The sequence below is a fragment of the Ziziphus jujuba genome, chromosome 7 (genome assembly GCF_031755915.1).
Source record: "Ziziphus jujuba cultivar Dongzao chromosome 7, ASM3175591v1".
Classification (NCBI taxonomy): domain Eukaryota; kingdom Viridiplantae; phylum Streptophyta; class Magnoliopsida; order Rosales; family Rhamnaceae; genus Ziziphus; species Ziziphus jujuba.
The window spans coordinates 2,393,889-2,404,812 of record NC_083385.1 but is presented as its reverse complement, the minus strand read 5'-3'; positions in this window follow the sequence as shown (position 1 = coordinate 2,404,812).

Sequence of the window (10,924 nt, the reverse complement as noted above, 5' to 3'; positions counted from 1 at the left end):
TAGTACTGTGGGAGGAATAAGGGAACAATTATAGAAGTGTGTTTTCAGTGCAGGAAATTTTGTGGTAAGTCCATCCCTTAGGGGAGGTTCTGCCGGATCTTCCACAGAAGGGTCCGGTAGGGTTTCCCTGGGATCAGGGCTTGTCTAGGGTTCCGGTGGGGAACTTTGGACGGGTCCTGACAGTTGGTATCAGAGCCAGTACCCGGATCGGTGTGCCAGCGAGGACGCTGGGCCCCAAGGGGGGAGGATTGTAACATCCCACATTGGTTGGAGAGGGGCACGAAGCGGTCTTTATAAGGCTGTGGATACCTCTCCCTTCAGGACGCGTTTTGTGAGCAAAACCTTGAGGCCAGGGGGGAGAGAGGGTGTGAACCCTGGGCCAAAGAGGACAATATCCTGATGCGGGTGGTCTGGGCTGTTACATTGGTATCAGAGCATAGGTTCTTGTAATCCTAAGGGACTGTGCATTGCTGTACAGCCCATCCGTAAATTCCTTCCTTTTGTAATCGTGCTTAAGTGTCCCTGTTTCTAAACTCTTGTTTGTTTCTTCAGTAATCGACTACGATGAGTCGGCGGGACACACGTAGAACTCGGGAACGCTCGGCTGAGAGTTCCGGGAGTCGATCAAGCCTTAGAGATCTGGTCTCTCAGCTAACTAGAGCCTTAGGAGGTTCAAGCTCTAGTAACCGATCCGTGGATCAGGCTCGACGTTTAGGAGCCGTGGAGTTCGATGGAAGCCAAGGCCCAGCTGCAGCCTTGAAGTGGCTATCCAGCATGGAGAAAATTTTGGAAGAGGGGATGCAGTGCCCCGATGAGGATATGGTGAGGATTTCTGGGTTCATGTTAGAGGGAGACGCCCGGAAGTGGTGGCAAATGGAGAAGACCCGCAGAAGGCATACGTGGGACCAGTTCAAGATTGCCTTCTCTACTGAGTTCTGTCCTCCTGCCTACCATGAGGCGAGAAGGAGAGAGTTCGAGGGACTGCGCCAGGGAAACATGACGGTGACAGAGTACGAGAGGAGGTTCCGGGAGCTGTCAGAGTTCTGCATGCACTTGATTCCCGACGATCACGCGAAGAAGGTGAGGTTCATAGACGGGTTGAACGAGAGCATCGGCTACACCCTTTCTGGGTCAGTACACCCCACCTATCAGTCCGCCAGGGATGCAGCGCTCGAGCTAGAGAGACAGGCGGAGATACACAGACCCTCGAGGCGCAGACCGTTCGAAGGTTCGTACAGCGGGGTACCTCGACAGGGGGCATCTAAGAAGAGTCATAGTTCAGGCTCAGACAGTGCTGGGTTCAGCCCTCGAGGCAGATTTCAGAGGAGAGGCGGCTATCGTATGCCCCAACCAGCGCGCCATTCCATCAGCGGCGGCACGAGCTCATATCAGCACTCTGGGTTTAGCCCCAAGCCATTCTGCAGACGTTGCAATAGAGCACACCATGGGATTTGCCAGTTTGAGGGTGTGTGCTTTCAGTGTGGACAGGCGGGACATATTAAGAGAAATTGCCCTTATGGAGAGGCGGGAGTGTTAGGGGCGAGCCCACCATCACATCAGGCCAGTGGATCGCGGGGTCAGAGTTCCCGAGGGAGTTATGCAGTAGGAGGTTCATCGGGATCAGTCCCACAGCCTGTTGGACCGAGCAGGGGTAGAGGACGGAGGCCCCAGCAGACAGGGCAGGGTCGAGTGTTTGCGATGACGCAGCAGGAGGCCCTAGCTACACCGGACGTCGTGGCAGGTACGTTGAAGATATTTGGTAATGATGCATTAGTACTTATAGACCCGGGAGCAACACATTCATTCATCTCCAAGGAATTCGTCACTCGGGTCGGTATGACCCCTACTCCTTTAGAATGTCTAGTAGAGATAGCCACTCCTGCAGGAGAATCCTTGTGGCCTAGCCAGTTAATCAAGGAATGTTTCTTCTGCATCGAAGATCAAGTGATGGAGGCGGACTTGATCCTGTTGGATCTGTCCGGACTTGATGTAATTTTGGGCATGGATTGGTTGGCAAGGAACCATGCATCTGTAGACTGTTTCAGCAAGGAAGTTACATTCAGGAGGCCAGGGTTGCCAAAAGTAGTATTCCGTGGAGGAGTTGGAAGGCCCTTACCGAGGTTGATATCTACCCTTACCGCCAAGAAGCTACTGAATAAAGGTTGCCAGGGGTATTTGGCTCATGTGATAGATACCCGAGTAAGTGGGGTCAGGTTGGAAGACATGCCCGTTGTGAGGGATTTCCCGGACGTGTTTCCTGAGGAGTTACCAGGATTGCCTCCGGAAAGGGAAGTTGACTTTCCCATTGAATTGATTCCAGGCACCGTGCCTATTTCTCTACCACCGTATCGGATGGCTCCAGTGGAGTTAAGGGAGCTAAAGGTCCAGTTGCAAGATTTGGTAGATAAGGGGTTTATTAGACCAAGTATATCGCCGTGGGGAGCCCCAGTTTTGTTTGTAAAGAAAAAGGATGGTAGTCTAAGGCTGTGTATAGACTACCGACAACTTAATAAGGTCACCATTCCTAATCGCTATCCGTTGCCAAGGATAGATGATCTATTCGACCAACTCCAAGGTGCCAAGGTGTTCTCCAAGATCGACTTGAGGTCGGGATACCATCAGTTAAGGATCCGAGAGTCGGACATTCCTAAGACTGCCTTTAGGACGAGGTACGGACATTATGAATTCCTAGTGATGTCGTTCGGACTCACCAATGCCCCAGCAGCTTTCATGGACTTGATGAATAGGGTGTTTCGTCCGTACTTGGATCATTTTGTCATTGTATTTATTGATGACATTCTGATCTATTCAAGGAGCCAAGAAGAGCACGTGAGGCATTTGAAGAGAGTGCTCCAAACTCTAAGGCAGCATCAGCTATATGCTAAATTCGACAAGTGTGAATTCTGGTTGAATCAAGTGGGTTTTCTCGGACATATCGTGTCGGCAGAAGGTATCTATGTGGACCCTGATAAGGTAAAGGCAGTGTTGAGTTGGGAGCGCCCTACCACTGTGAGGGAGGTACGAAGTTTTCTTGGATTAGCGGGTTACTACCGTCGTTTTATTGAAGGGTTTTCAAGGATTGCCGGGCCACTTCATAGATTGACCCGAAAGAATGTTGAATTTAGTTGGACGGACAGGTGTGAACAGAATTTTCAAGAGTTGAAGCAAAAGTTGACATCCGCACCTGTTTTAACTTTACCTGATGGGAATGAAGGTTTTGAGGTTTATTGTGATGCATCCCATCAAGGGTTGGGTTGCGTGCTAATGCAGAATCAAAGGGTGGTAGCGTATGCATCTCGGCAATTGAAGCAGCACGAACAGAATTACCCTACGCACGACTTAGAATTGGCGGTGGTAGTCTTTGCTCTAAAGAAGTGGAGGCACTACTTGTATGGGGCCACGTGCCAAATCTATACCGACCACAAGAGCCTCAAGTATATTTTCACTCAGAAGGAGTTAAATATGAGGCAAAGGCGATGGATGGAGTTGTTAAAGGATTATGACTGTGTGATTGACTATCACCCGGGTAAGGCGAATGTAGTGGCAGATGCTTTGAGTAGGAAGGCTACTGGATCCCTTGCTCACATCCAAGTCATCCAACTACCTCTCATGGTGGAGTTGAAGAAGATGGGGGTGTTAATGCATATGCATCCTTCAGGAGTTCTCATGGCTAGCTTCCAGGTACGACCGGTGTTGGTGGATCGTATAGTAGAGACCCAAATGGAAGATCCTAAGTTGAGGACAATTAAGGGCAAGGTACAAGAAGGTCTTGATCCGGAATTTTCCATAAGGAGGGATGGAGCCCTCGTGTATAAAGGACGACTTTGCGTTCCGGATATCCCAGGACTCAAGAAGGAGATTTTGGAGGAGGCGCATAGCTCGATGTATGCGATGCATCCTGGGAGTACCAAGATGTATCGGACGCTTGTTAAGTATTATTGGTGGATTGGTATGAAGAGAGAAGTGGCAGACTTTGTATCAAAGTGTTTGATTTGTCAACAAGTGAAAGCAGAAAGACAGAAGCCTTCGGGACTACTCCAACCTTTACCGATTCCCGTGTGGAAGTGGGAAGAACTCAACATGGACTTCGTATTCAAGCTTCCTTCCACACCTAGAAGGTACGACGGCATTTGGGTAATCATTGATCGTCTCACCAAGTCGGCACACTTCCTACCGGTACGAGAACGTTTTTCGCCCGAGAAGTTAGCCCAGTTGTTCGTGCAACGCATTGTAAGTCTTCATGGAGTACCGTTAGCCATCGTCTCCGATCGAGATCCGCGCTTTACTTCACGACTATGGCGGAAGTTGGCTGATGCACTAGGAGCAAGACTTAACTACAGCACCGCTTTTCACCCACAATCTGATGGACAAGCAGAGCGCACAATCCAGACATTAGAAGACATGCTAAGGTCTTGCATTATGCAATTTAGCGGTAGCTGGGATGAACAACTGCCACTGATAGAGTTTGTCTACAACAACAGTTATCAAGCGAGTACTGGAATGTCCCCGTATGAAGCTTTATATGGGAGGCAGTGTCGGACACCTTTGTGTTGGAGTGAGGTAGGAGAAGAGAGGCTCCTTGCAACAACTAATGCGGTCGGATCTGAGTATTTAAGGATGACCTTGGACAAGGTGAAGATCATTAGGGATCGATTGAAGGTTGCCCAAGATAGACAGAAGAGTTACGCCGATGTGCGTAGAAAGGATTTGGAATTCGAGGTAGGAGATTGGGTATTCCTAAAACTATCTCCATGGAAAGGAGTAGTACGTTTTGGACGACGAGGTAAGTTGGGTCCTCGTTATATTGGGCCTTACGAGGTTACGGAGAGGATTGGCCCGGTGGCGTATAGGTTGGCGTTACCGGAAGAGCTAGCTCGAGTACACAACGTGTTTCATGTGTCGATGCTACGGAAGTATATTGCAGACCCTTCGCACGTACTCGAGAGTCCGGATATAGAGATAAGGGAAGATCTTTCGTATGTGGAGCAGCCAGTACAAATTTTGGATCGCGAGGAACGCACGCTACGCAACAAGACTATTCCTCTAGTTAAGGTCTTATGGCGGAACCACTTGGTCGAGGAAGCAACGTGGGAACCCGAAGCACAGATGCGTGAGCAGTACCCGTATCTGTTCCAGTAACGTGCGGAAATTTCGAGGACGAAATTTTTGTAAGGGGGGAAGGCTGTAACACCCCGTCCCGAATCGCACCGGAATCCGTGCACGTTGACCGAGGTTGACCGTTGACCGTTGACCGAAGGGGTCAAAGTTGACTTTTTGACTCGGTGGGAATTTCGAGTTGACCAGGGTACCGTGGCGAAGTGCATGACGCCTTGAGTTCGTAGACTAGTAGCACGTCGAAAACGGAGCTACGGTTTGAAAGTTATGGGCAAAACAAGTTGAAGTGTAAACTGTCTAAAAGGTGCCGGGAGTTGACTTTTTCTTGTGATGTAATTGTGAGTTGACTCTTGTATGGTTGTAAAGTACTCGTCGATACGAGTTCATAGACTAGCGGCACGCTTAAATCGGACATCCGGTTAAAAAGTTATGGACGTTTGAAGTTTACCGGATACCGTATTATTTTAATGTTTTTGGGTCGTGAACAGTGAAATACCACGTGTCAGCTTCTGAGTGGTCCACGTGGCATGAACAGTGTCACGCAGGGTTTTAATTTTGAAAAACTCTCGGGGAAGAGAGAGAAAGAGAGAGAAGAGAGAGAAAGAGAGAGAGGAGAGAGAAAGAGAGAAAGAGGACCCGCCGGCCGCCGGTCATTTTCACGTTTTTCCGGCCTAGTTACTGTACACGCGCCGGCCAGCCAGATTTCCCACCTCATTTCCGGCAAAACCTCCAAATTTCACGGCGAACGGCCGCCGGACGCGCCCGGATCGGACGTCCGAAGTTTGGCGGCGATTTTTCCCCTCCACCGCCGGCCACCGCGAATCGGCACTATTCCGGCCGATATACAGTACACGCGCCATACACCCAGCATCCTCTCCTCAAGTCCGGCCTACCCACCAAAAATCACGACCATCGGACCACCGACGCGCCGGGATCGGAGCGTTTTCCGGCGAGGGGTCGAAAATCTTCAAACGGTGATTTCTCCGCCGTCCGACCTCCGTTTTGCTCACCGTCGGTCCCGTTGGATTGCTCTCCTCACGATCTACAAATCTGCAAAATTTCACAGCAAACGGCCACCGTCGGAAATTACTGTTCCGGCGACGGTTGCCGGTGACGTGGCGGCCCGCCGGAAAGTACTGTTCCGGCGAGTACCCCGAAAATTCCGGCCAGCTCCAGTCCGCAGTGTTCGACCTCCTGAACCCAAATCCGACTTCCGTTTCCACCAATTCGCGACGGTTTGGGAGAATTGCGGAGCCGAAACCCGAAAAGCCTCCCGATAAAATTCCGACCCCGTCGGGTACGATCATCGGAAATTAAGACCGGATCTGTGATTAGCATCACTCGAGCTTCGATTCGGTATATAATTGGTAAATTTTAGTTATCGTTTGGTGTTCGCTCCCCGGGTACCCATTTGGGGATTACCCGAATAAAATATTAATATTTGTGGTTTTGGTACTGTGGATGTTTTAGGTGCACGTGCAAGTAGCGGAGTCGATACTGCGGAGGATCTTGATTGAGATACGTGCACAAGGTGAGTGACCCACCTTCAAATTAATTTTGGGGAATTTAATTGTTGAATATATTATGTGTGAATTAAATATTTGGAATTTAATTTCTATGTGCCAAATATTTATTGGATTTATTGTAGAATTATTTATGAATTTATTGGATTTAAGAAAATGCGAATTCTACAAATTTATGCCGTGTGGAATTATTTTATGGTTTTGAGGATTTTGAAATTGGTGTGGTTTTAATGGTAAATTGGGCACAATTTGATTTTCAAATATTTCAAGGAAAATATTTGGTTATGTTGGTGATTTCAATTTTTATGAAATATGCCCATAAAATATTATGGGATTTGATTATGATATTTCGAGAAATTATTTATGCTTGGAAAAAATGTGGATATTTGAATTGATGGATTTGGGAGTTGGTGGATTTGAAAATCATGGAATTTATGGTATGGATTATAAGGAAATTGTGGAGAATTTCCCGGTTCAAGCGGATGGATTATGCCCGCTATGCTTATGAAAAATGTGAAATTTGTTTTATGATTTAAATTTATGGATTTTATAATTTTTAGATGCACCCTGCACGTACTGGTGTTCTGATTATGTGATATGGTATATGTGATATGGTTAGTGTGCACACGGTTGTGATTAGCGCGCAGGTGGGTGTGAGTAGCGCGCGGTTGATATTATGAGGGTGTCCTGTGGATGCCATCGGAGAGGGCGGCCACCCCCCTTTGGCCGGGACACCAGGTTAGCAGCGGCGCAGTGGGACGCCACGCGACCGTATGCCGGTTTCTTTCTATAACCTCCTGTCTGGCGGTACCTTGGGACGCCGGGTACTGTTGGCGCCACTGGTATATAGTGGGTGCATCAAATGATTTTCAGAACTGTGTTTTAAAAATAAAATGTTAATGAAAAATATAATTGTTACCGCTTCTGGTATTTAATTGATGTCTTGGTTTTCGGGAAATATGAATAAAGGGATTTGTGAAAATGTTTTAAAAGGGGAACCTTTCCAACTGAGAGAATTGTAAGGGTTTTGAGAGACATTATTATTTCCAAATAATTATTATTTATATACCTATTACCGTGGTATGATAGTGTAGAGTAGTAGGGTCGCTCACTGAGATGATTAGCATCTCACACTCTTAAATTCCGTTCCTCTAGGTACCAAGTTGTCGGTGTTCACTCGGAGCGGACTTGATCTTCCTCGCTGTATTTGTTCGTGCAGTACCTTGTTTTTCTTTTACTGCAGTTGTACTATTTCTTTCACTTTTACTGTATTCTGTATTTTGTAGTACTTCATAAAGCTCTGTATACTGTATGGGACACTTATGTATTTGTACTGCACTGGATTACTGTATTTTTATTTTGGAGTGCTGAAATTTGTGGAACCAGTTCGTAGTACTGTGGGAGGAATAAGGGAACAATTATAGAAGTGTGTTTTCAGTGCAGGAAATTTTGTGGTAAGTCCATCCCTAAGGGGAGGTTCTGCCGGATCTTCCACAGATGGGTCCGGTAGGGTTTCCCTGGGATCAGGGCTTGTCTAGGGTTCCGGTGGGGAACTTTGGACGGGTCCTGACATGGCGTCCCACTGCGCCGCTGCTAACCTGGTGTCCCGGCCAAAGGGGGGTGGCCGCCCTCTCCGATGGCATCCACAGGACACCCTCATAATATCAACCGCGCGCTACTCACACCCACCTGCGCGCTAATCACATCACCTGCGCGCTAATCACACCCACCTGCGCGCTAATCACAACCGTGTGCACACTAACCATATCACATAATCAGAACACCAGTACGTGCAGGGTGCATCTAAAAATCATCAAATCCATAAATTTAAATCATAAAACAAATTTCACATTTTTCATAAGCATAGCGGGCATAATCCATCCGCTTGAACCGGGAAATTCTCCACAATTTCCTTATAATCCATACCATAAATTCCATGATTTTCAAATCCACCAACTTCCAAATCCATCAATTCAAATATCCACATTTTCCCAATAGCATAAATAATTTCTCGAAATATCGTAATCAAATCTCATAATATTCCATGGGCATATTTTATAAAAATTGAAATCACCAATATAACCAAATATTTTCTTTGAAATATTTGAAAATCAAATCATGCCCAATTTACCATTAAAACCACACCAATTTCAAAATCCTCAAAACCATAAAATAATTCCACACGGCATAAATTTGTAGAATTCGCATTTTCTTAAATCCAATAAATTCATAAATAATTCTACAATAAATCCAATAAATATTTGGCACATAGAAATTAAATTCCAAATATTTAATTCACACATAATATATTCATCAATTAAATTCCCCAAAATTAATTTGAAGGTGGGTCACTCACCTTGTGCACGTATCTCAATCAAGATCCTCCGCAGGATCGACTCCGCTACTTGCACGTGCACCTAAAACATCCACAGTACCAAAACCACAAATATTAATATTTTATTCGGGTAATCCCCAAATGGGTACCCGGGGAGCGAACACCAAACGATAACTAAAATTTACGAATTATATACCGAATCGAAGCTCGAGTGATGCTAATCATAGATCCGGTCTTAATTTCCGATGATCGTACCCGACGGGGTTTGAATTTTATCGGGAAGCTTTTCGGGTTTCGGCTCCGCAATTCTCCCAAACCGTCGCGAATTGGCGGAAACGGAAGTCGGATTTGGGTTCAGGAGGTCGAACACTGCGGACTGGAGCTGGCCGGAATTTTCGGGTACTCGCCGGAACAGTAATTTCCGGCGGGCCGCCACGTCACCGGCAACCGTCGCCGGAACAGTAATTTCCGACGGTGGCCGTTTGCTGTGAAATTTTGCAGATTTGTAGATCGTGAGGAGAGCAATCCAACGGGACCGACGGTGAGTAAAACGGAGGTCGGACGGCGGAGAAATCACCGTTTGAAGATTTTCGACCCCTCGCCGGAAAACGCTCCGATCCCGGCGCGTCGGTGGTCCGATGGCCGTGATTTTTGGTGGGTAGGCTGGACTTGAGGAGAGGATGCTGGGTGTATGGCGCGTGTACTGTATATTTTTGTGGAGGGGGAAAAATCGCGGTGGCCGGCGGTGGAGGGGGAAAAATCGCCGCCAAACTTCGGACGTCCGATCCGGGCGCGTCCGGCGGCCGTTCGCCGTGAAATTTGGAGGTTTTGCCGGAAATGAGGTGGGCAAGCTTTCTGTCCGGCGCGTGTACAGTAACTCGGCCGGAACAGTGGAAAACTCCGGTGGCCGGCGGTGGCTCTCTCTCTCTCTTTCTCTCTCTTCTCTCTCTTTCTCTCTCTTCCCCAAGAGTTTTTCAAAATTAAAACCCTGCGTGACACTGTTCATGCCACGTGGACCAATCAGAAACTGACACGTGGCGTTTCACTGTTCACCGACCCAAAAAAAATATTAAAATAATACGGTATCCGGTAAACTTCAAACGTCCATAACTTTTTAACCGGATGTCCGTTTTGAGCGTGCCGCTAGTCTGTGAACTCGTATCGACGAGCACTTCACAACCATGCATGAGTCAAAGCTCAATTCCCCATAAACAAAAAGTCAACTCCGGCACCCCTTGGACAGTTTGGACCGCAACTTGTTTCGTCCATAACTTTCAAACCGTAGCTCTGTTTTCGACGTGCTACCAGTCTACGAACTCGTGGCATCGTGCACTTCGCCACGGTACCCTAGTCATCTCGAAATTCCCACCGAGTCAAAAAGTCAACTTTTGACCCCTTTGGTCAACGGTCAACAGTCAACCTCGGTCAACGTGCACGGATTCCGGTGCGATTTGGGACGGGGTGTTACAGCCTTCCCCCCTTACAAAAATTTCATCCTCGAAATTTCCGCGCGTCACTAGAACAGATAAGGGTTCTGATCACGCACTTGCGCTTCGGGCTCCTACGTCGCTTCCTCGACTAAGTGGTTCCTTACCAACCAATCCATGCCCAAACTTACTTCAAGTCCGAATAGATCCAACAGGATCAGATCCGCTTCCATCACTTGATCTTCGATGCAGAAGAAACATTCCTTGATTAACTGGCTAGGCCACAAGGATTCTCCTACAGGAGTGGCTATTTCTAGCAGACATTCTAAAGGAGTAGGGGTCATACCGACCCGAACGACAGACTCTCTTGAGATGAACGAATGTGTTGCTCCCGGGTCTATAAGTACACATGTGTCATTACCAAAAATAGTCAAAGTACCTGTGAAATCGTCGGGCGTAGTCCTGGCTCCCTGCTGCGTCATAGCAAACACCCGGCCTTGACTTGTCTGCTGGGGTCTCCTTCC